The sequence below is a fragment of the Anas platyrhynchos genome, chromosome 5 (assembly GCF_047663525.1).
Source record: "Anas platyrhynchos isolate ZD024472 breed Pekin duck chromosome 5, IASCAAS_PekinDuck_T2T, whole genome shotgun sequence".
NCBI classification, from domain to species: Eukaryota; Metazoa; Chordata; class Aves; order Anseriformes; family Anatidae; genus Anas; species Anas platyrhynchos.
Genome location: NC_092591.1, coordinates 21,253,444 through 21,280,169, shown reverse-complemented (window position 1 = coordinate 21,280,169; position 26,726 = coordinate 21,253,444). Strand labels below are relative to the sequence as shown.

The 26,726-nt window shown below is 43.2% G+C and overlaps 1 protein-coding gene across 3 annotated transcripts in view; it reads right to left on the bottom strand.

The window, feature by feature from the left end:
- The window catches only part of STON2 (stonin 2), an 84,410-nt gene extending 64,304 nt beyond the window's left edge, over positions 1-20,106 (bottom strand). For 2 of the 3 annotated variants that reach the window (XR_003497682.3, XM_027458947.3), the window contains exon 1: positions 19,951-20,106. The gene's annotated coding sequence lies outside the window, so the exon portion shown is untranslated. Of the gene's footprint in view, positions 1-13,963; positions 14,175-19,950 lie in introns of those variants that run through there. The other variant, XM_072038399.1, reaches the window with a different exon arrangement.
- Positions 20,107-26,726: the final 6,620 nt, after the last annotated feature.

Below are 26,726 nucleotides of genomic sequence, written 5' to 3'. Positions count from 1 at the left end.
AACAGATAAAAGGAAATACCCTTCTCCATTTCTTTGCTAAGCCAACAATATAATATGTGAGCAAGTTATGTAATTATCTTCTTAATTATCAGGAGTCTCATACCCAGCACCTTGCACACTGAGCCTGCACTTTAATTTGAACTTTTACCACTATGTGAATACAAACACTAACAGTAGTAGCAGTTCATGGCACCACTGAGATACTTCAGAATTAGCTACAATTACATGGTATATTTACAGAAACGCTATCAAAGTAAATTAGCTACTCACATAGTGAGACAGCAAACTCAGACATTGATTCTCAGTACATTTCAACTGCTTTCAACAGAAACAGCTTAGCACATTTAATCATTTTAAGCACTAAGGATCATTTCTTCAACTGCTTCAAGTTACATACATATGATGCATACTGCAGCAGGCTTTATCACCACTATCCAGAGCTCACTAGAGTACAGTTAGATGGGAAAACAAAAACAAACAAAATAGAATAAAAACCCAAGATGATTAAACTCGGGAATTGCTTTGCAAATGCAGTATGTATAGCAAGTTTCATCTAAATTTATAAAGACTAAGTATATCGTCTTAAACAGCAGCAGCACTAAAAATCTTGTGATCCATAAATGATACAATTTTTCTTGCTTATACATTCCCATACAATCCCAAGGACCTAAACAATTACTGGTTACTGTAGCTTGCATTCAGTCATTGTAGGAGACAATGAAAGGGAAAAAAATAAACAAGTTATGCTACAGGTAGCAGAAAAATAAATTAAGCCACAGGGACAGCAAAGAAGAAATGACTACGACTTTGATTGTAACAATCAAGTTTCATAAACTGCATCAAAGTCTCAAGGAAAAATACGTAATTTTATCTTGACCACGTCTGTTTGGCAAACCTCTACAGACAAAACAACTCTAATAGCATGAACTGCGGAATGATTGCTGCCTTGGGCACATTTCCAAATGAGTGAGAGCTCATGTTTTTTCCTCTCAACTTGGCGTGCAACAAGCAGCGACCATCAGCACATCATGACCTGAATAATAAACAAACTCCAAATTGGAAATCTGTTCTCAAGCCTCAAAAGAAAGTTCTAAGTACATCAGGGTGCCACAACAAAAACAAAACCAGTGACAAATGACAAGAAAAAAGATACCCAAAAGAAATGCAATGAAATAAAGGAACTGAATTTTATTATTACTGAAAAATCATTACACCAGCTTCTGTCTAAATGCCTGAGAAAAGATTACCTTACGAATAACCTAGATAATGACAGGAGTAAGTCATGTTTAATTATTCTACATATTTCCTGATACTGACAATCATATTTTTTCCACGTACAAAGCTCCCCCAGTTTATAAATTGCCATAAGGAAATTTCTGGCATGTTTTAGAACTTGCCCCGGTTTTACTTACTCTCATATGTGCCATTACACGAGTTCCATGATTTCAGATTTAGCTTAAGTTCAGTCATTATCTGTGCATATGAGACTCATATAATGAAAGTTCTCAATAGGTAAGGAAGAACTAGGGTTCAGAGGGAGCCAAAACAGCTCACTTGTGAAGCTCCTCCAGCCTCCCTGGAAGCAGCAATGTCTTTGCCCACTACAGATTACTACTAAGGGAACAGTAATGAGAGCCCTGATAGCACTGTGTGCTCAGAGCTTGGTCAATCTCACTTCAGGCCATTACAAGGTAGGTTACTGCCACTGTCCTATGGGTTGATGATACAGATGGCAATTTTAGACCGAGATGGAGTGAGGCAGTGTGGTACTGAAGGTAACTAGAGCCATCTGGCATACTGGATGACAGAAGAGCGGTGAGGGTCTCTCTGAGAACAGGACCTAGTGCAGCCACACTAACAGCTATACCCAATTATTCCAAATTGATCTGCCTAAATTCAGACTGCAAGTCTGAAACTAGTGTTAAAGTTTAGGTGACCTGAAATGCCCTTATTTTCCCTTGACCACAAAAACCCACCCACACATACAACCATGCCCCACAAACATACAGCTCAGCTATGCTGGAAGCTCACATTCGGTGACAGTAAGAAAAGAGAATCTGTAGGTGACGTGCCGGTAAGGAAGCCATAAGCATCTCCCTCAGGAATACTTGTGCCAAGTCTAATATCTGAAAGGTCAACAGCTGCTGTTTTCTCTACATCACAGTTTATCTGTGGCAGAAGCTCCTCTGTTTTTCAGAGAGAACACCTAAGTTTTTCTCCTGCTATCAATACCAGGGTATTTAAGCTGTTGAGAAAGCAATGGTCTCTCTCTTTCTCTGACACATACTCATTTTATCTTGTGAAAGGTTAATATATTCTGCTTTGGGATTATGAATTTGCAGTAGTCACAACTATTACTCAACATAACATAGCAGGTTGAGGGAGGCGATTGTCCCCCTTTGCTCTGCCCTTGTGAGGCCCCACCCCACTTGGTGTGCTGCATCCAGGTCTGGGTCCCCAGCACACAAAGGATGTGGGGCTGTCAGAGCAGGTCCAGAGGAGGGCCACAAAGACAACTAGGGGCTGGAGCACCTCTCCTGTGAAGAAAGGCTGAGAGAGCTGGGGCTGTTTGGCCTTGAGAAGAGAAGGCTCCGGAGTGACTTTATTGCAGCCTTTCAATACTAAATGGGGGGTTATAAAAAATATGAATAAAGTTGTTTTTTGCTTGGTCAGATAATAATAGGACAAGGGGGGATGGTTTTTAACTAAAAGAGGGGAGATTTAGATTAGAGGTTAGGAGGAAATTCTTCACGCAGAGGGTGCTGAGGCCCTGGAACAGGCTGCCCAGAGAAGATATGGATGCCCCATCCCTGGAGTTGCTCAAGGCCAGGTTAGATGAGGCCCTGGACTACCTGATCTAGTGGGAGGTGTTCCTGCCTATGGCAGGGGGTTGGAGTTAGATCATCTTTAAGGTCCCTTCCAACTGGGGCCATTCTGTGATAACACTATCATAAGAGACATTCTAATCTGTAATATGGGAGGAAAATGGCTTTAAAAACTGCTTTCTTCTTTCAAACCCAATAAAGTGATTCATACAAGGAACATATTTATCAAAAGAAAGCTCCTACTGAGCACCCTTGTTTGCACATCTGATACAGACACTGTCATATGTTCTTGTCTAAATCACGTAGCCAAGCAATGCAGATATATTCCATTTACTAAATCCTCCAAAAGCTATTGTACTTTATTTGCTGCTGTGATGATTATCAAGGCGTGTTTTTTCTTCATTCTTTTTTTTTTTTTTTTAAGTTATCTAAGTGAAGTTAAAAGCAGGGTTGTACAATTAATCACCCCTGAACCAACTATGTCACCGCAGTCTGCTATCACTGAAGACAGATGTCATGAGGTGAGCACAGATCACAAAGCCCTGCCTGTACATATCCTTCTTCTAAACTGGGGCTAATAACAAAAGAAACAGGGAAGTAAGTGATTGTAAGTTTACTGAAATACAGCACTGGATGATAAACACTGTTCTAGTAAACTCACATGCTGGCTTGCACGAAATGTCAGCCTGTTCAGCCAGATACTAACATCCTAGCATTGCTTACAGACCTTGCAACAAATTAGTGCTTTACCAGTGTTCACTGTGTATCGCCTCCGTCAGTGAAAGGAGAGCCAGCATAATTCTTTCAACACCTCAGGACTGGTTTCAGTCGAATTGCAACTAAGGTCATGCTGTGGTTTATGCTAGAAATTAGGTGAAAAAAATCTTTTCTAAAAACGGTGGGTACAATTAGTTGCTATCAATCAGTATTAGTTATACTTATTTTGGACTAAGGGAGCATGAAAAAAAAGTCAAGCCCTCAAACACTAGTCACATTCAAGACAAGGCAGAAACCGGATTGTGTAGGCAGAGATGCTTCACTGGAGGCTGAATGCCTACAGAGAGGATGGGTATTCATCTAGCTGAGCTGTCAGTATGTACAGAACAGGAGAACAGATTCTGAGTGAGCGAAAAAAAACAGAATCCAACTGTGAAGCAGCAGAAAAACAAGGACCATTGAGGAAGCGATGCAGCCGTGAAAGAAAGCAAAGAAGTTTGCCTGTGCTAAATGCTGACTGGAAAAGGGGACTAGGAATATTGAACCAGAAAGCTGTGTTCTGTTCAAGTTTTCTCCATACTTCCATATAATTAACTATATATGCAAAAAATTTCTATGTAACTGTTGTGGTTTAACCCGGCCGGCAGCTAAACACCACGCAGCCGTTCGCTCACCCTCCCCCCTCCCTCTCCGGGACGGGGGAGAGAAATGGAAAGTGAAGCCCGTGAGTTGAGATAAAGACAGTTTAATAAGACAGGAAAATAATAATAACAAAATAATAATAAAAATAATAACAATAATAATACAATGATGATAATAGGAAAGTAATAATAGTATGTACAAACAAGTGATGCACAATGCAATTGCTCACCACTCGCTGACCGATGCCCAGCCTAACCCCGAGCAGTCCGGCCCCCTCCCCCCCAGCTAGCCACCCCTATATATTGTTTAGCATGACGTCAGATGGTATGGAATACCCCTTTGGCTAGTTTGGGTCACCTGTCCTGGGTCTGTCCCCTCCCAGCTCTTACTGCACCCCCAGCCTGCCCGTTGGCAGGACAGAGCAAAAGGCTGAGATGTCCTTGGCTTAGTATAAGCACTGCTCTGCAACAATTAAAGCATCGGGGTGTTATCAGCACTCTTCTCATCCTAAGCCAAAACACAGCATTCCACCAGCTACTAGGAAGAAAATTAATTCTGTGCTAACTGAAACCAGGACATCTATCCACCCCTTATTCCATACCATTTATGTCATGCTCAGGTTACACTCTTTTCCATACATTCTAATTAGTCACCTATAGTAATCATGGTAGTGATAACATACAGTATAATATACTATTTAACATGGTACAATTCAGTTCATGGGCTATTCTCACCCAGTATTAAATCTCCTTGAGGTACACACCGGACCTCTCCGTTCTTTTGCATCACCCACCAAGTGTATCCAGGTCCCTGAGCGAAAACAATTCCACGAATAGGTTTGCCTTTTCCTGAGGCAGGAGTAGCCCAGACTGTTTTACCCAGCATATTTTTTACATGCACTACAGGAACTTTATCCCCATCTACAGTACGTAACAGGTTTGATTGGGCAGGTCCAGCTCGGTTGGTAGATCCCCTAGTATTGACTAACCAAGTGGCCTTTGCTAAATGCGTATCCCAGTTTTTGAACGTCCCAGCGCCCATTGCTTTCAAGGTAGTCTTTAACAGGCCATTGTATCGTTCAACTTTCCCGGAGGCTGGTGCATGATAGGGGATGTGATACACCCATTCAATACCATGTTCTTTGGCCCAAGTGTCTATAAGGTTGTTTCGGAAGTGAGTCCCATTGTCTGATTCTATTCTTTCTGGGGTGCCATGTCGCCATAGGACTTGCTTTTCAAGGCCCAGGATGGTGTTCCGGGCGGTGGCATGAGGCACAGGATATGTTTCCAGCCATCCGGTGGTTGCTTCCACCATTGTAAGTACGTGGCGCTTGCCATTGCGAGTTTGAGGGAGTGTGATGTAATCAATCTGCCAGGCCTCTCCATATTTATATTTCAGCCATCGTCCTCCATACCAAAGAGGCTTTGACCGTTTGGCTTGCTTGATTGCAGCACATGTTTCACAGTCATGAATAACCTGTGCTATAGCATCCATGGTCAAGTCCACCCCTCGATCACGAGCCCATCTGTATGTTGCATCTCTACCTTGATGGCCTGAGGTGTCATGGGCCCATCGGGCTATAAATAATTCACCTTTATGCTGCCAATCCAAGTCCACCTGAGCTACTTCAATCTTAGCAGCCTGATCCACCTGCTGGTTGTTTTGATGTTCTTCAGTAGCCCGATTTTTGGGCACATGAGCATCTACGTGGCGTACTTTCACAGCCAGGTTCTCTACCCGAGCAGCAATATCTTGCCACAATGCAGCAGCCCAGATGGGTTTGCCCCTACGCTGCCAGTTGTTTTGCTTCCATTGCTGTAACCATCCCCACAGGGCATTTGCTACCATCCATGAATCGGTGTAGAGATAGAGAACTGGCCATTTTTCTCGTTCAGCAATGTCTAAAGCCAGCTGAATGGCTTTCACTTCTGCAAACTGACTCGATTCACCTTCTCCCTCAGTAGCTTCTGCAACTCGTCGCGTAGGACTCCATACAGCAGCCTTCCATCTCCGATGGTTCCCCACAATACGACAGGACCCATCAGTGAACAGGGCATATTTCTTTTCATTCTCTGGCAACTGGTTGTACAGTGGGGCTTCTTCAGCACGACCCACCTCCTCCTCTGATGATATCCCAAAGTATTTGCCTTCTGGCCAGTCCATGATCACTTCCAATATTCCTGGGCGACTGGGGTTTCCTATTCGAGCCCGCTGAGTAATCAATGCAACCCACTTGCTCCATGTAGCATCAGTTGCATGATGCGTAGAGGGGACCCTTCCCTTGAACATCCAGCCTAGTACTGGCAATCGGGGTGCTAGGAGGAGTTGCGCTTCAGTACCGACCACCTCCGAAGCAGATCGAACTCCTTCATATGCTGCCAATATCTCCTTTTCAGTTGGAGTATAGCGGGCCTCAGATCCTCTGTATCCCCGACTCCAAAACCCCAGGGGCCGACCTCGAGTTTCCCCAGGTTCTTTCTGCCAGAGGCTCCAGGTGGGGCCGTTCTCCCCGGCTGCAGTGTAGAGCACATTCTTTACATCTGGTCCTGTTCGAACTGGCCCAAGGGCTACTGCATGGACTATTTCCTGCTTGATTTGTTCAAAGGCTTGTCGTTGTTCAGGGCCCCATTCAAACTCATTCTTCTTACGGGTTACTTGGTAGAGCGGGTTTACAATCAGACTGTAATTTGGGATGTGCATTCTCCAAAACCCCACAACACCTAGGAAAGTCTGTGTTTCTTTTTTGTTAGTTGGTGGAGACATAGCTGTTATTTTGTTGATCACATCCATTGGGATTTGACGACGTCCATCTTGCCATTTTATTCCTAAAAACTGGATCTCTCGTGCAGGTCCTTTGACTTTATTCTGTTTTATGGCAAAACCGGCTTTCAGAAGGATTTGGACTATTTTCTTCCCTTTCTCGAAAACTTCCTCTGCTGTGTCACCCCACACAATAATGTCATCGATGTACTGCAGGTGTTCAGGAGCTTCCCCCTGCTCTAGCGCAGACTGGATCAGCCCATGGCAAATGGTAGGGCTGTGTTTCCACCCCTGGGGCAGCCTATTCCAAGTATATTGAACTCCCCTCCAAGTGAAGGCAAATTGTGGCCTGCACTCTGCTGCTAGAGGGATGGAGAAAAATGCATTAGCGATATCAATTGTGGCGTACCACTTGGCTGCCCTCGATTCAAGTTCATACTGAAGTTCCAGCATGTCCGGCACTGCAGCACTCAGTGGTGGCGTGACTTCGTTCAGGCCACGATAGTCCACTGTTAGTCTCCACTCGCCATTAGACTTTCGCACTGGCCATATGGGGCTATTGAAAGGTGAATGGGTCTTGCTGATCACTCCTTGGCTCTCCAATTGACGAATTAGCTTATGGATGGGAATCAGGGAGTCTCGGTTAGTGCGATATTGCCGCCGGTGCACAGTTGTGGTAGCAATTGGTACTTGCTGTTCTTCGACCCTCAGCAACCCCACAACAGAGGGGTCCTCTGAGAGACCAGGCAAGGTAGATAATTGTTTAATGCCCTCTGTCTCTAAGGCAGCTATACCAAAAGCCCACCGGAACCCTTTTGGGTCCTTGCAATATCCTCTTCTAAGATAGTCTATGCCAAGGATACATGGAGCATCCGGGCCAGTCACAATGCGGTGCTTTTCCCACTCATTCCCAGTCAGACTTACTTCAGCCTCCAATACAGTCAACTGCTGAGATCCTCCTGTCACTCCACAAATATAGATGGGCTCTGGTCCTTTATAGCTCGATGGCATTATAGTACATTGTGCACCGGTGTCTACTAAAGCCTTATACTTCTGTGCGCGTGATGTGCCAGGCCATCGAATCCACACAGTCCAATAAACTCGATTGTCCCTTTCCTCCCCCTGGCTGGAGGCAGGGCCCCCCTAATCCTGGTCAGAATCTTCTTCGTTTCTGTGTTTGAAGGATTGTCTGCTGGAAGTTGGAGCAGCAAACTTTTCGGAGAATCCTTTTTTTCTGATTGTTTTCTTTTGCAACTCACGTACCCGTGCCTCTAGGGTCGCGGTAGATTTTCCATCCCATTTTCTCATGTCCTCTCCATGGTCTCGTAAGTAAAACCACAGGGTGGCACGGGGTGAGTACCCACTATATCGTCTTCCTTGTGTGGATGAACGCCTACCCCTGATAGCTGAGACACTGCTTTGTACAGGTGCAGAGGAGAATAATCTCTCTTCAAGTTGGTGAAACTTTTCAGAAAGTTTCTCCCAGGTGTTCTCTTTCGGTCGTTGGACACTGGTTGGTTCAGGTTGGGGGGAAGATAGATTCTCTTTAAGTTGGTGGACCTCTTCAGACAGTTTCTCCACAGCTGAGACGCAGGCCTGTAAGGAAGAGGAGAGACTTTCTTCGTACTGCCGGAGTTGTTTAGCCGCTTCATCCACTGTGGGTTCCTCATCCTCTTTCCAGGCCATTACTGCCAATGAGCTGGCATATGATGATGGTGCACTCCGTACAAACTTCCGCCACATGGGTCGTGTACACTTGACTTCATCTGGATCTTTGGATGTTTGTGTCTGGTCTGGATCCTCATAAATCACTTCCCGTACGGCTAATTCCCTCAGGTACTGGATTCCCTTCTCCATAGTGGTCCACTTGCCTGGTACACATAAAATATCTTCCTTGAAGGGATACCTTTCCCTCACAGCTGAGAGGAGACGCCTCCAGAGGCTGGTGGGTCGTGCTCCATCTGCAATTGCTTTGTCAATGCCGGCGTCTCGAGCAAGGGATCCCAACCGTCTGGCTTCCCTGCCGTCTAATTCCACACAATTGGCTCCAGAGTCCCAGCACCGGAGCAGCCAGGTGACAAGCTGCTCACCTATACAGCGACCAAAATCTTTTCGCACATCTCGTAGCTCGCGCTCGTTTAGGCTTCGTGTAGTTACTGTTGCTCTTTCGGCATCCTCATCTTCCTCCTCCTGAATCCTTGATGGCCCAGCGTCGTCATCATCTTCGTCATCTCTATACTTAGTTTTGGCAGAAGCCTTACCTGGATTGGCAGAAGACTCTCTGCGTTCTAAACGACTTGAATTTCTGTACCATATTTTCACCTTCTCTACAGGGGCAGCTTGCACTGCTACTGCTCGTTTCTCTGACTTTGTTACAGGGTCTGCCACAGGGATTGGAATACCCTCTGCAGGGTCAACTTGCACTGCTACAGCTCGTTTCTCTGACACGGCCACAGGAGCTAGAGCGGCTGCAGGAGCTGGAGCAGTTGCAGGAACCGGAGCTGTAGCGGCTACAGGAGCTGGAGCTGGAGCTGGAGCAGTTGCAGGAGCTGGGACTGGAGCAGCAGTAGGAGCTGGAGCTGGAGCGGCTGCAGGAGCTGGAGCTGGAGCTGGAGCAGTTGCAGGAGCTGGGACTGGAGCAGCAGTAGGAGCTGGAGCTGGAGCGGCTACAGGAGCTGGAGCTGGAGCTGGAGCAGTTGCAGGAACTGGGACTGGAGTAGCGGCCGGAGCTGAAACTGGAGCGACTGCAGGAACTGGGACTGGAGCGGCTGCAGGAGCTGGAGCTGGAGCGGCTGCAGGAACTGGAGCTGGAGCGGCTGCAGGAGCTGGAGCTGGGGCGGCTGCAGGAACCGGATCTGGAGCGGCTGCAGGAGCTGGGACTGGAGCGGCTGCAGGAGCTGGAACTGGAGCGGCTGCAGGAGCTGGAGCTGGGGCGGCTGCAGGAGCTGGAGCTGGGGCGGCTGCAGGAACCGGATCTGGAGCTGCTGCAGGAACCGGATCTGGAGCGGCTGCCGAGTCCACCGTAGGGGTCACAGTGGCCGTTGGATCTGTCACAGGGCTTGGAGTGGCCGCAGGGTCTGTCACTAAGTTGATAGCAGTATCAATGGCAGCTCGATAGGCATGAGCCAGGCCCCAGCACGTTACAATGATTTGTGTTACTTTAGAACTGCCAGAATCATGACACCTTTTTTTCAAGCATTCTGCCAGTTTTTGAGGATTTTGCCATTGTTCAGGGGTGAATTTCCAACACACTGGGGGTGCCAACTGCTCTAGATGCCTGCCCATATCCGCCCATACTCCCTGCCACCCACAACTATCCTGCCCCCGGGCAGATCTCCAGAAGAGCTTCCCAAGTAGTTGTTTAACTTTAAGCAGAACCTGAAGTGCATTCATGAGGCAGAACAACAAGACTATGGTACTTTGAGTATTCCAGAAATATTCAATATCTTGGAGAGCTATTGTGACAAGCTCAGGGGATAAGAGGGTGGTGAAGGAGGAAGGCAGAGTGACCCAGGAGGATACAGGGGTGGTGAAGGAGAAAGGGAGAGTAAGCAAGTAAGGAAAAATATCCTCCCCTTTCCCCTCCACAGATTGACTCCTTAATGGAAAAAAACAATAGGTATAATTGCTAATAGTTTCCAAGATACAGTTTCCAAAGTACAGAGTCGACGATGTTACTGAATACAAATAACAAGTTAGAGTCATGACCACATATTTCATCGTCTCATAAGCCATTGCTACAACACACAGCACCATAATGATCTGAAACCAGGGCCCGGAGAGGATAAACAACACGACAGAGAGTAAATACGGAAAATAATGTACTATAATACTCAATTTGGAAAACAGGCGCAGCAGAGTTGAGATTAAAGCAATCAGCATCATGACAAGTGACTATTAAGCAGGTCTAATCCTTACACCAATTTTAGTTTAACACACTCTGGTCAGATCTGCCGTTATCTCAACCTTTCGGGCCCCACGTTGGGCGCCAAAAAGGCTGTTGTGGTTTAACCCGGCCGGCAGCTAAACACCACGCAGCCGTTCGCTCACCCTCCCCCCTCCCTCTCCGGGACGGGGGAGAGAAATGGAAAGTGAAGCCCGTGAGTTGAGATAAAGACAGTTTAATAAGACAGGAAAATAATAATAACAAAATAATAATAAAAATAATAACAATAATAATACAATGATGATAATAGGAAAGTAATAATAGTATGTACAAACAAGTGATGCACAATGCAATTGCTCACCACTCGCTGACCGATGCCCAGCCTAACCCCGAGCAGTCCGGCCCCCTCCCCCCCAGCTAGCCACCCCTATATATTGTTTAGCATGACGTCAGATGGTATGGAATACCCCTTTGGCTAGTTTGGGTCACCTGTCCTGGGTCTGTCCCCTCCCAGCTCTTACTGCACCCCCAGCCTGCCCGTTGGCAGGACAGAGCAAAAGGCTGAGATGTCCTTGGCTTAGTATAAGCACTGCTCTGCAACAATTAAAGCATCGGGGTGTTATCAGCACTCTTCTCATCCTAAGCCAAAACACAGCATTCCACCAGCTACTAGGAAGAAAATTAATTCTGTGCTAACTGAAACCAGGACAGTAACTATACATCTACATAATATCTTTGATAACTTCAAAGCAGTAGCAACAATACCTCTCAAAGGAATCAAGTTTAAAAAGGGATCTTCACTGTAAGGGAGATACCATTTTGAGCGCTATGTAAAAAGGCAATCTTAAAATGTGAGGCTGTCTTCCAGTTTGAGGAATTCCCTCTTAATTATTTGAAGCCAGACAAAATACAATACTCTGGAAGAGGTATCACAGGGAACAAGCTTGCCCTGGCAGAAAATTCCTTAGATGATCCAACTGGTCCTTCCTCGTTTCCAGTGTCTGGAGAGCCAGCTGAGATTATGCAATTTAGTATGATGCCAGGACACTGCAGTCCTTCAGGGCAACCCACAAATACCATGTTTGTTGTCACTCTCTATTTTAGACACTCTAAATATAGGCCCATTAGACTTGATGGTGCTGATCATTTAGCATGACTACCCCATTTTAAGAGAAAGAAAAGTATCTCTGGAAGAAAAACGTGCATGAGCAAAGGGACCCAGTATTTTATATGCCATTAGAAAAAAAAAAATATAAAAAGTATAAACAAAGACCTTGTCAAGTCAAATTCTTACATGGTAAATAGTATGCTTGCATTACTACTAATACATTTGTATGCATTACTACTGTCTAATACATTTGTGTGCAATTGTATTTGTTTAACAATGGTCAAAACATGAAATAAGAGTGTGTGGTATACTAAGTGTAGAACAGAGCATATGAGAAAGCACATTGATGTCAATAAAAATAAAACTCATTTCAGTGGAGAAAATAAGAACCTGTTTTGGAATATCTCTGTCAGCAGGCCCTTACATAGTCAGCAGGGTCAGTAAGATGGCAGTAGAGGTAAATACTCATTCCTCAGCATTACTCATCTCCTGGAAGTTCTTGGGGAATAGAACGCCAAAGGTTTCTTCTCCTCAGGTGCAAAAGGGCAGAGCCTTTTGCTGTGTATGAAGTTCTGAATTCCCTGCTTTCAAACTACCAACTCTTTGTCATCATCCGCTTCAGTGAGCAGCAGCTGCTCATCACCCTTATGGTGCTACTCCCCTGATAGCTAGCTGCGCTGGTGAGCCAGAATGCAGCTCCACACGTTCCAGGAAAGGCAGCCAGGATACATTGCCATGTATCCACATGAGGTCATGTAAACTCTGCAGGGGTACACAGTGAGAGGTGGACCCCTGTGGTATATGGAGGCAGCAAATCACTTTTTTTTTTTTTTAATTACACTCAGCATTTTGCTGAGGAAGCTACAAGAGGAGCATAGTGTGCATAACAACAACAGCAACAAGGACTAATTTCACCTCATGCTCAACAGCATCAAGTACCGCAGGACAGTTAATGCCAACATTATTGTACGGCTTCCGTGAGATGCTCGTCTTTTAATCGGGTACTAATGTCCAGTTGCAAGGCATTCAGGATGGTGACACATGGGCAGTATTATGCACTGAAATTCATGTAATCCAGCTCCCAAAGGAGTGGCTGATACTAGCCCCTGGTCTCACAGTGCTTGGAACAGCTCCGACAGTCACTGTGCCAACACACTTGCAGGCCAGCAGCCAGCAGATCATAAAACAGTGATCAAGGATGAAAAAAAGGAATAGACAATGGCTACTCACTCATCAGCTAGGGCGCTATTGCTCAAGAAAACCATCAAGAAATGGAATAGCAGGGAGCACTGCATTATAGGCACTCTGACAGAGCTGCACAGACACCTGGGGGAGAAGGTGGGCCGTGGAGCGAGCTGTTTGCTGGGGGTGCTTCTGCAGTGACTGCTGCTTCTGTGCCTGGCTCCTGCCAGTGGTATACAAGCACTGCACGTACATGTACTTGTGCGCAATGCACAAAATATAAAATGACACAAATAATTATTCAGAGATATAGAAAAAAATCTCCAGCGTTCACAAAGAAATGAGAATGTCATTTGATCCTTCAAAATTCCACACTTTGAGGATGCAAAATGCTTCAGTTGCCTATACCAAATCAATTTACCATTAAATCATGTGAAGTTGAACTGTATTAGGTGACCAGGCACTCTGTATATCTAACAAAGTATGCTTTACTTATCTATACTTTCAAATTACACACAAGGAAACCAAAACATTTAGATGAAAGTTGCATAGCAGGACAAGTTGAGCCGTGAGCATATTCAGCTCTCAGCTGGACTTGGCTAATGGAGTATTTTACCTTCCAAACTTTTAGACAAGAATTTCATCCATGTTACCTTTCTGGGTACTGTTAGACAACACGTATCCCCAAAGGTAATGATCTTTAAAGGCACCAGGTCTGATTTACACATGACTTGTTTTCTGATATCTCTGTGCTTAAGTAGAGCAACACAGTTGAAAAAGAAATATAAAAAAAGTCCGACAACCCCTCCCTCCGAAACCCCCAGAAGTTTAAGACAGGCTTACTGTTGTCTTGAAGACTCTGAATTCTGGTCACAAACACAAAGCAGAAAGAACTTCATGAAGACTTCACTCACTTCACTGAGAAATCACTACAATGCACCATGGACATGGAGATGGCTGCTGGACACTCAGGTAATACACACAAGGCCTCTGCTAGAATAGGTTTGGAATCTGAACGTTGTCCTTTACAACATTTCTATCAGGTAATGTTACCAGAAGTGATGTATGATTGACTGCATGGCTGCTTACTGACTGAGCCTGCTCTTGAAATGGAAGTAATGCAGCCAGGTTACCCCACCTCCGCACCCAGCCCAACACAGCCTTAAGCAAACACGGTTATTCTGCTCCTCAGCCCATGACACGTCTCAGTTGCACAGCATGATGATATCTGGAAGCGATATAATGAACCTACCAGTCCAAGGTAACGTTAAGGCAGCATTAAAGCATTTTCCAGCTCTTAGGAACCTGCAGTAGCTTTTTGGCAAAGACTCCCTACCCAGTGTACCAGTTTTTCAAATGGGATGCAGACAAGAAGATTTTAAAATATTTGAGATATTTACCTCCGTCTTTCATAGAGGCACAGATCCACAAAGGGACTGAGACTCTCAATTGCTGTTACCAGGCCTGGCAGTAACTCCCTGTACCAGGGCTGTAAACCTGATTCCAGCCCCATTTACACAGAAAAACAAAAGCACGTTGTGAATTACTGGAATTGAGCAGAATTAGAAGAAGTTACTTTTCTTCAAGACAAACAAAATTCCTGAAAGGAAGGGATTGAAACCTTAAAGTTAGCATTCATTTCAGTGTCACAGGAAAGTTTAATCCAGCTGTTTGGAGCTGCAGCTCCCAAAAGATCATGGCCACCCTCAATTAGTCTTAGCTCCAAGCATTTTCCTTTCAACAGCTTGGACTGAATACAGGGAGTATTTGCAATCTTTTCTGGGAAAAATAAAAAAAAAAGTGAACATTGATATGCTGGTGTCAAACTCTGAGCATGTAAGTGGTGTGATAAACCAATACAGCTGCCTCCTTTCAGAAATTTGGCCAATTACATTGTGGAAGTCACAGAGATGAGTTACTTATGAGGAGGGGAAAAGCCTGAACTTGCCCAGCCTATTCTACCAGTCTACCTCCTTCAGTGACATTTGAGATTCTGGCAGTGCATACCAAAAGAATATGCTCCCAGATACCCACTGAGCTTTTATTCCTCATGCTGAACCGAATACCTTATAATTTGGAATGATATGTAGGAACACACACCTGATGTTTGCACCACATATAATTTTTTACATATGGGATATAATTTTAGCCAGGCAAGTATTTAAACTTCAGTGAACTGGAAATAATATGGCAAGGATGAGAGAAGCTGGAGCATTTCTGGTGGTAAGTTTCTGTCCTCAAGGAGAAGCTAGTAATTAAACAGCAACTAATCATTAAACTTCATAGGCCAAATTCTTCCCTACAGCTGCTCCACTAAAACCACTTTATTAGAAAAATAAACTGGCCCTGTGCTATGGAGCTTGACCAGGTCGAGTTTCAGTTATGTAGCTATTAATACTTATTCTCTTCCAAAATGCTTAGTAGGGCTATTTCCATGTGCCTCAATCACCCACATGACCACAAAACCACCACATAGTCCTGCAAAATGGTACCTTCTGTTCACGAGAGGCCTCTGCTTTAGATAGCAAAAAAAGAAAATTACTGTATCGCATACTCACCCCCCATTTTCAAGAGTAAATTAAAGATAAGTCTTTCATTTCGTCTCTCAGCTGGCAAACCCAAAAGCCCACAGCTTCTATAAATATTCACATCTACAAATACTGGCTAGAACTTGGCCTAAAAGAGCATAATGAAACAAGAAACAACTCCAAAACCAGATCCTATTTCTCCAGCACACCAGGCAGGTCTGCTGCCCATGGACCACAGGAGCTCTGCTTTGAATCAGTGCTCCAGCATCCACTGGCTGCTCTTTGAATACGACAACAGTTTTGGATGACTACAGCACCATCATAGGATCTCAAAGTGTACCAGTCAATTCCATCCTCAGTTTCAAGCCAAAATGATAGTGCTAAGACATTCAGTTCGGTTACCTTAACAAATGGAGATGAATCACATTTCATTCAACTCCGGACACCCAGAGTTAGACATCTAAGCAGTCATCTGATGCTCTGTTTATAGTTAATACAAGGAAGATGACACCCCCGGAGTACCCTTCGTCTGATCTATTTTAGAACAAGGTGAATCCCCCTCCAGAAAGCCTAAGGCAACCAACTTAGGCTCGTATGTCTTTTGCACACCTACATTAGGGCACCTGAAGCTCAGCCAAAAATAACGTTGTACCAATACCCAACTCCAGCATGTTTTCAACATTTTAGGAGATACTTAGTGTCAGAAAAGCACATACGAAGGATTTGGGGACAGGTGAGGGCAAAAGCTCTTTAATTTATGGCTCCCTTTCAACAGCTGTATAGAAGTGATTTTAAGAAACCTACACATCTCAGTAACCTACTTTCCATAAAAGTATATTCTATTAATAAAGCACTATTTGTTTATATTGCTATCCAAGGGACACGTGTTAATTTCATCTCTTACGTTTTTTAAACCATTATGCTTTGATGTTTTTCCCACATATTTTTGTGTAAATATACATCAAGGAATATGTTAAATAAATAAAAAAGTGCAAACAAGCTGTTCAAGATGATATATCCTATGCTTATATTAACCTTATCAATAGGAACAGAGCTGTAGGGTGAAATACTTGGCATTAAGGGACAGCTTTCACATTACTTCTTAAAGGCTTTTACTTCAAATTATCTCTAGTCTGATCCTGTGGATTGAATTTGCATTAGCACTTGGAGTACATTAAATGAGCGCCTGGAGTAATACGTCTTCTGGCTTCGTTTCAGCCAAAGCAAAATCAGTTGATGTACTCTGAGATGCAAAGTAAACTGCAGTTAAGCATGGATTATTGGGACGTTCATTTTGAAAGTGTGCTCTTGTTGTAACCAATACACTAATGCAGATACATCCGTAGTTTTTCAGAAAGGGATGGCACTTTCTCTTTTTTTTTTTTCCTGTCCAATCTCAGTCTATGAAATTTTACATCCTGAAGTTTTGAAAGTGATAGGATCTTCCACTCAGCTCACTTTATTTGCAAATTTAGAAGATGAACAGTGAAAATTGATAGCATAAGTAAAGAGGGATTTGTAAACCCCACTTGGGTGTCTATAGATAAGATTGCTCCCTTCAGATGAAATTCTGGCCCTGGCTGAGATTCTGGCAAAACTTTCACCATCTAAGAGGAGCAAAACTTAAAGTCCCCCTCTTGACAAATGTCCAGATGTATGAGCTGTAACACTTGTAGCTGTATTTCCTAAGATTCACGTTAACCAGGTCACAGCTACAGCCATACTGCTGAAGACAACACGTGCTTGTATCCAAAGCATACAAAGACAGGCATTCCTTCCTTGAGGTTAAATGGCTGTAAAGTTATAGCATCCATTATCAGAACTAGCTATCCTTTAGGACACTATGCAGCATGGTTATGCAACAAAGAAAACATATTAAGAAATCAGAGGACAAAAAACATCTGGTTTTGCCATTGAGTACCTTATGGATTTCTTTTTTTTAAATAATACAACCAGCATTTCAGAAAAAAATGCCTGAGAAGTTCCTTCTAAAGGCTCTCCTTTCCTAGCTGACAGCAGAGCAATCCTAAGCGATTGGCTCAGACATACCCAGCTCTTTAACTTGGCAAGATTGGGTTAGAAGATTGCTGCCACCACGTGAATCTTTATAGGTGTGTATACCTTCTTTGATGATGATGCTTTCTTCTTCTCTTTTTAGTTAAACTTTTCCATTTTCAAAGAGAAAGCTAATGTTGTTGAAAAGCTTCAGAGTGATGCTGAAGGCTTTACTTTCACAGCCTGCCTTTAGGCATAGGGCTTTTCAGCAGTTTAGAATTCATTTACGCTGTTCGTTGTCTACTGGCGGAGACCATGATGCCTGCTTTGCACAAAGCCTCAGCACAATACACGGGTTAAAGGCTGCAAGAGGAAGCAGGAGCAGAGCGCCAGGGACAGGGAATCTATGAGCTCTGGTCCTTTAGTGAATGCCATCTTGGCAACCCCTCTCTGACTGGAAAAGTCATCGCTTCTGCAAGAGGGGCAACAGAAGCCTGGTAGAGCAGAACAGCTTGCGAGATTTCTAGCGTACATCGATACTATTTCTCAGCCTCGTTTGCTGATGCCAGACTTGAGATAGCTGAAAATTAAGGACTCTAAACACGATGTGTTTAGCCCACTCACAATATGGTTTTAACCCACACACAGTCTGGGTTTCTCAACCAGGGAACTGTACCAGCTGCTACTTCTTAACAGGATAGCTGGCAAGGTAGCACAAACAAGGGCTCCAGAGTGAAAACTGGGCACTATCGAGATGCAGCTGTCACTTTTGCACATCACAGCCTTTGCACTTTTACCTAAACCAACCACACAACAGAATAGTAATTATGCTACCAATACAATTAGGGATCCAAGGAACTCACACAAAGGAGAAATCTGCAGCCTAAAGACCAAGATGTGCTGGCAAGTTCTTAATGCTAACTAAGGGTGTGAACCATAAGAGGCTACAGCGAGTCTGAACTGAGACACAGCGCAATGTGGGAGAGAAAAATTTGGCCATTTCTCTTCCCGGAAAGTTTAAAGGTCATGTGCTTGATGGCTTTCATGTTTTAGAAATAATTTAAAAGCTACAAGTATAAGAAGAGCAGAGATCATTACATTTGCCAGCTGCGTTCCCATATGTAGGCAAAACGATACACTAGCTCTTTGAGAACTACTGTGATTTGCTTTGTACTTGAGGTCTCCAGAGAAGTTATCATGAAATAACTAACATTATACAGAAAACCACAAAGATTGTTAGCTGACAAAGTCACGGCATTACAGATCAAACGTAATTCATAACAAATACCACTTCAGGTTATAATCAAGACTGAAACTTTTGGAGAAGAGATAAGCTAGCTACTTGGAGGCGAAGTGTTTGGGAAAATAGCGTGCATTGCAAAATCCCATGTAATAGAACCCACTGCAGTAACTGGTCTTATTTGTGGCAACACAAACCTGATCTACTAACAAATTCGTTTAACTGGAAAATATTAAGGCAAAGTCCAGAGCTCACGTGCATATTACACAAGGTAAATTTCACTCAGCTAGGCAGATAAAGAAAAAAAGAACCCAGTCACACACAACAGGCGGTGAATGTACGCGTTTTGCAAGCATCCTATGGTTTGCAATTTACTTGCCCAAACTAGTAAGTTTACAAAACACAATTTCACAGAAGACAGGAATGATTCATGGATGATTCACGAGTACAGAAATGCTCATGTTTGCCAATTTTTTCCTTGAAAAACCTAAAAGTGCCCTCAAACCAAGACAGTGAACTTACTCCAAGGATAACTGCCATGAGAAAGCCCAAGCAAGCCCTGGAAGCAGCGAGCTGTGAAGCACCACCTGACCTCGTCAGGCTGCCCAGCGTTATTTCTTCATTTGTTTCTCTTTGAAAAGCTCCAGTCACACACACACAAAGATTGTACCGCGGGACAACAGCTGAGCCTGATGGCAGCAAACCAGGCAACAAAATTATTAACGGGAACCAACGGGGCGCAGCGCAGGCACCGAGCACAAGGGGCATTTAACTCGGGGAAGCGAGGAGCGAAGGGGCTGGATGTCAGTCAGCACAGAGCGGCACCCTGCACGGAAACCTGCTGTCCGTGCCTTCCTACCCTGCAGCTTACACGGGGTATCGAGGCAGCCCGCAGGAGAGGAGCGGCAGCGCTGCCTTCCATCGCAGCACCCCTCATGCGGACACCGGCCGAGCACGGCAGGACCCCACCGCTGCCCCGCAGGGGCTGACAGCCGGGAGCCCGGCGCTCTCCCCTTGGTAAAGGCGGAGCTAACCCCGATCCCCGCCGTCCCCCGGCTTCCCCCTACCTGCGCGGTGCTGCTCCCCGGGGACGCGCCGCCGCCGTGGGACCGGGCTGGGCTCCGCTGGGCTCGGCCGGCGCAAGCAGCGGCCCCCGGCCCGCCCCGGGCCCGGCGTCGGCAGCGCGGGGCCGCCGCCATTGGGCGCTCCCCAGCGGCGCGGAGAGGGGGCGGCGGCGCCGGATTGGGCGGTGAGGCCCCGGCCCGCCCCTGGGGCGGTGGCAGGGCGCTGAGGGGCTCGGCCGCGGCAGGGGACGGGACGGGCCCGGGGCTCGCTTCTTGGTCCCGGGTACCGGCAGGGAAGGCTCCCGGCCGAGGGGCAGCCTCCGCTCCTGCCCGTGTGGACGTAAATAATACAGAGGGAACAGCACTTCAGGAATATATAATAAAAATATAAAAGCAGTCTGTTTCGGGGCGTTCAGCAGAAAAGCTTACATATGTCAGCGCTTGTTTACAACTGATCCTAACCATGATTTTTTTTATACCCACTTCTACTACAGAGTAATAGGTGCCTCAAGGCTTATGCCATTAGATGGGTAGGTTTCACAGCTCAGGTGTCATCCCCAGCCCATGTGTTCATCAGAATTAATAAAACTGCAATGCCTATGAAATACTTTTTTTTTTTTTTTTTTTTTTTAGTGGTGAGGTGTAGTATTACAGGCCTAGTAATATAAATCTAAAATATTCACTTTGTCTTTAAAGATTCCAGATTTCAATCTGCATATGCAAACAGCTTTATGGAGGCTTTCATTTTTAACTCTTGAACAGTTAAATTCAAGACTGCTAAAAATGAAATTTTTATTTGATAAAGTGGAAGAAAGCCAAGTTGAGGAAAAGGACTGGGGTACCACCCACCCCTCAGCAGGGTGCAGCTGAACCCAGCCCTTAGCAGATTTAGGCAATTACTGCTGAGCATGGAGGAGGTATCATCAGAGAGCTTCCTAGAAAACCGAAGCATGCAAGCTGAGAAATGTTAATTACCTTAACAGCTGCATGATGGCACTGTTTAACAGCATTAACTAACATCAGAGTGACTAAAAAAAAAGCAAATCACACAAGTTTTGAAACAGATCACCTAGGGAGGAAGGCAGTGAAGCACTCCTGCAGAAGACTGGGAAATGCTCAAATGCCAAGAGCAACAGGCCCACGCCATTAGGGTGACTGCAGCATGCTTGGCTCTTGAACATATCTGGCTCACCCTATCTTGCATTTGTCTTGAAAGGGCTTTCAATGAGGCCTTGAGCCCTGCCACCCAAAGCAAGGGCCATGCCATGGGGCAGGTGCGGGACACAGTCTGGCTAGTGGGTTGATGCAAGTGCCAGCTTAAGCTGGGCGGGGGAAAACACACAGCTTGGACGCTTTTGAACCTGCAGACCCTGTGCAGTCCTACCCAGCAGCATGAAGTGTTTGTTTCCCAAACAAAGATAATCAAGAAAGGTGGATGGGAAAAGAAAGGTGGACTTTGGATAGCAGGTGTAGTCACTTACATATGTAAATATAATGACTGACTACTTTACAGCAAGGACAGAGGATGGCTGTGCCCAGGTACAGCTGCTGTCTTTGTCTCTTCTCATAAGTCATTTATGAAACAAAAGTACTATGGATTAGCAGCTCCCCTATACATTCCCCATCTTTAATAAAGCCAAGAGCTAGAACAATGTCACTGACCTCTGCTCCACTGATGTGGAAGAGATCTCACCTAGTAACAGAGTTCAAGGGACTCCAAGTCTGTCAATACCATCCAGGTTTGGTCAAGCCTTAAACCCCATTTCTTCCCTCCAACAACGTAGATACTGAGCAAGTAAAGACTAGAATCATCCCTAATCTCATTTGTTTTAAATATACACATCACCTCATTTTTTGTTCTTTCAACTTGGCAGACAAATAATGAAATATTAATGTTTAAATTAAAAAAAGAGGATACTTAATAATCCATTACATTTTGGGAAGCTCTTAACTATGCTATTTTATTCCAATTCAATCCAATCCAAAACAATGATTCCCAAGCAAATTTCACTGCAGATTTTATTGAATTACATCAGTTCATAAAGTGAGATATATTTAATTGTATTAAATGAAGTGAGAAAGTGCCAGTGCGATCTCTGGAGATTGATGTAACCCTTAGTGACACCTCAGCAGAGGCCCAATTCAGCAGTGTACTGAAGCACATCCAGATTATTTTTTTTTTTTAACCCACATGGACCTGTTTCCATGACTAAGTAAATTCATGCTCCACATACCTGTTAATACCACGTCACAAAGAGTCCAGCTTCACAGGCATATTCACGTATGTGCCTCAGCCCATAGGTTGATATTGACTCCACACAGAACAGCAAGATAAAATACACAGGTATGCCAAAATTTGCTTGTTCAGCTTCCTTACCTTACATGCACATGGATGCATGAGAAGTCTTGGCTTCAGCTGACACATGCAAGCTTGGAAGACCTGAGAGATGAACATGGCCTGGATATTTGTGTTGCCCCAGTTTTGGCAAGATTAGTTTAAAGCTGATAGTCTATCACCTTCATTTCCCATGCATAGACCGGGCATTTTCCACATGGAAAGAAATTGCTCAGGTGTCCAGGCACCCTTGTTTTGCCATATATAAGCAAACCAAAGTGATCAGTAGCCACAGAGAATGCTCTGTGACATGAACAAATGAGAAGTTTGTAGGACAGTAGTGCTACAAGCATTGCAGTCAGTGTAGGATTCTGGAAGTGTTAAGTGCTTATAATAAAAGTGACAAGTACAGGGAGAGTTAAAATGTACATGTTTGCAAAGTCTTTATGTAATTTGAAAACTTCCTTTCCCGTAGTTGCAAGAAAATCTTAATTATTTCACATCTAGAAATCCTGAGGAGACAATAAAAATTTGTTTTATTGTACTTAAATAAGGAATAATATTTTTAAATGACGCAGTCTACCTTTTGTCCTAGTACCTTTCACAGAGAGCTCTTATAGAACTAATGAGATCCTAAATTTGAAGTGTTAAAAAAGGAAGCTTACTTTTAGCTTGCAAAGTGATTTATTTTCCCCCAACTGCTCATTTTCAGCATTTACCACAGAACTTTTTCAGTTTTCAGCCAAAGGATGAGTAAATATGAGAATATTTTATGATGCTGAATATACAGAAACATTTAAAAATCATTCCTATCAACCTATGCTTTGGAGATAAATTAAGAATGACAAATGTAGTGAAGAGCAAACTTCTGGGGGCTTGTAAAGTCAATATCATATTTAGGCCCCCATCAAAGAAGAAAAATTTAACGTGTACAATTTTTTTTTTTTTAGTATCTTTGTGGAGCTCTTCACTGAACATGCAAGGTATGCCTATCAGAGTAAGTGAACATTGTTAATACACCATCACATTCACTAAAATGGGTAGTTGAGACATCCATGTACATTAATCAAGAACCATTTCTTTCTTGCTCTTTTTTGAGGAGTTCCTACTTGCACCCTTTACCTTCCAATGAGCAAAAGATTAGATTCTTAGTAGGAAATCCATACAGCTGTTTATTTAGCAAAGGGGCAGAAAAAGCCAACACAGCTGTGTGTAGTGAGATCACATTTATCTCACTAAGCTTGAACTCTTACTTTAGTCACCTCCCTTCTGTGCAATGTTTCCCAGAGCTCAACATCAAGTCAGACTCAAAATTACTTAAGATATGAAATCCTTTAATTATCCAATTGCAGATAAGCATTTAGCATCAGGCTTTATATTCCATTATAAAATTTATAGTATTTTGTGTAACAACTATTCCTAATGGACTGTTCAGACCAATAATCAAGTTGATGAGAACCAGAGAGTAAATTAAATGCTACATGAAAAAATTTAACCCAAGTCCTCTTGATCTCACAGCATCAGTAATGAAGGTAATCAACTGCTGGAAAACTCAAAAAGCATATAGATTTTCAGGCCTTCTGTTTTTGAATTTGAAGGTGGATCCTTTTTATAATTCAAATGCATTAGCTGTAGGCTGGCACATGCCAGATATTTCTTCAGTAGTTTTAACATTGGCTATAACGATGTTAGATTATATGAAATGCATTTTTTCATATGTCCATTTTTAATAGCATTAATGTGAAAAATACTAATGCAAGTGAGCTTTTCCATTAAAATTGTCAATAGGTCTGGAAAAATATGAAAAAAATATTTAAAAACACTTAAATGCCATTAATTAATGCATTTCCAATATATAGTAAACTCCAGAACCTACCAAGCTTTAAAGTAAGATTGGTGAGAAACAAGTATTTCTGTAAAGTACACATTTGAAGGTATTTGTATAGCTCAAATATTTTACCAGATGGCCTCATTAGCCAAAAAAATGATTGTTAAAAAAAGATCTCTACCTGCTGCCAAACGTTTTCACTTGCTTTAGTGAGAAAGAATATGCACTCGAAGAAAATCTAGAGTTAACTTTGCAAAAATAGCTGCTGTCCTGGAAGCTATGCCCAACTAGTCCACATGTTATCGGCAAGAAGTATCCCAAGAGATGTTGCAAGAGAGACTAGTACAAATAGCTATGAAAAACTTAATGTACAGTAAGCTGTGCAATCAATTTAAGGTTTTCTTTTTTGTGATTGAGTTTACAAATGGACCAGTTACTTCAGTTTGTCTTTGAGTCTGACTTTTTCTGAAGTTAGGAAAAATATTACAAATAAAGTATTTTCTTGGTATAATATATAATATGCCAATACCCACTGCTCAGAATATTTAGCAATATGCTACATTTCACATTAGTGTTTGTTGTAACAGTACCTACGTTAAAAGGTAGACAATGACAAAGTTGTAACAGCAAGGAAAGGAGAGGGAACATTAGAGGAAGCGTTTATTGGAAGAGAGGATCAAGTAGAATACAAGCTAACTTAAAGTGCAAAAATCAAGGCTAACAAGTGTTTTGTTTACATTATTAACTTTGATTAGGGGAACATTAAAAGTTTATTTTTAAATGAATAAAGATTTGCATAGGGAATACATGTTCTAGAGAACTCACTCTGCACTTCATGAGTTTACCTTAAGTACAAAAAATGAAAGATTTTATACATAACAATAACAAAGAGGATAGTATAGTTACAGATTATTACTCTTTTCTCCTCTACTTCTAAGACTGTCAAGTGTAGTTTTAACACAAAAGAGGGAGAAAAGAGCTGAAAATATACTTGAACAATATCAGACATATAGGAAAGTCAGCTCTTGAAATTATGGTCTGACTTTCAGATTGGTAGGGAAAGGCATCTGAGTATTTTGATTTTTAGCAGAGTTGCTAGCAGTCTAGCTATACTCCAGCCACAAAATCAGGCACAATAGGTGAAGGAGAAAAGGGCTATAGTGGGAGAAGCTTTCATACATTTTTGTATGAAAGACCAAGTAGGAAGAAAACAGCAAGTTGAGTTAGAGAAGAACAGTAAGAGACAGTTACTGGCTGATCTCTGAATGAGAAACAAAAAGATCTCTATTTTCTAGGGATAGGAGAACAGATCACAGATTATGCTTCATAGACATAAGCAAAAAAAGGTTTGACTGATTTATAGATCTGTCCAGTCAAGCCCTGGACAATGTTTTTGCAGAGCTCCTGTTTTTTTTTTCCTCCCCCTAAAATAGGTACTATAAAAGACAAACTCCATATCTTTGCAGGTATTTCCATCCCCTCTTCAAGCACAACACGGCAACACATTCTTCTGACTTAATCATGTAGGAAAGTGAGATCTGAGGAGCACACATTTAAATGTAAGTAGTCCAGATGGAGCACTCGGTAATAGCAGGCTGACAGATAGTAATAACACAAACTTTAGCAGCCCAGGGTATGTAATTCTTCAGCAGGCCTTTCCAGAAGCTAGTGACCTTTAAATTTTGACTTTTTACTTATTAAAAATCAGTAGCTCAGTATGCTTAATTCTCATATGTGTAGAGCAAGTTCCTGAAGCTCCTGCAACCAAATGGTTAGCTCCTTTCTCTCAATATGTATACATAAACACATGAAAATTCTCCCATGACTTGACAGTATCTGACAGTGTGGAAATTACTTTTCCTAATCCATGCCTGAAACTTTTTTTTAACAGGTCCAAGTCATCATTTAATATCTGATGCCCCCCTGTGGCTGAAAACAAGCACCCCAGGCATAAACATTTCTGCAGCAAAGGCAATTAATTTGAAACAAAAAAAAGAACAATGTTAGTACGAACCTTGTACAGAGATGGAGCCACATGCAATAGAGGGAAACCTATCTAATTATGCATGATAGTTCAGGCCTGTGATTAGGAAGAATGAGTATCAACAGAAATGTAAAAAAACAGGGACAGGAAATACAGGAAGTATTAGACGCAGAATTGAGGAAATTTAAATATTTTGTAATAAAAATAATTTTTCCAAGTTATTCCCAAAAATCTGGAATTGCAGTTAGTGTTATGTGGAAGGTTATGTGGCAAGCTCAGGAAGTTCAGCTGCACAGACATCCAAGTGTGAACAACCAATTCCCTAGGTGAACTGCCTGAAATATACATCACACTCAAAAAAGCTTACCAGAATAAGCAGCACTGATACCTTTAAGATTAAAAGCATTCCCTCTGGTTTACTACAGAATCCAGCTACTGTGCTGCAGAACATAAAGTCCCATTTACCTCTTGCTACCTGGACTACAACTACAGTGGTGCTCCATCTCCACTTTTCTTTCCTGTAAATTAAAGAGAAGACTAGACATTAAACCATTCATTACCTGGATAGGTGGTATTCCATCACAGCTGAGCTTTTGGAAGACATCACTTAGTCTTCTTTCTTGTATTAGAAG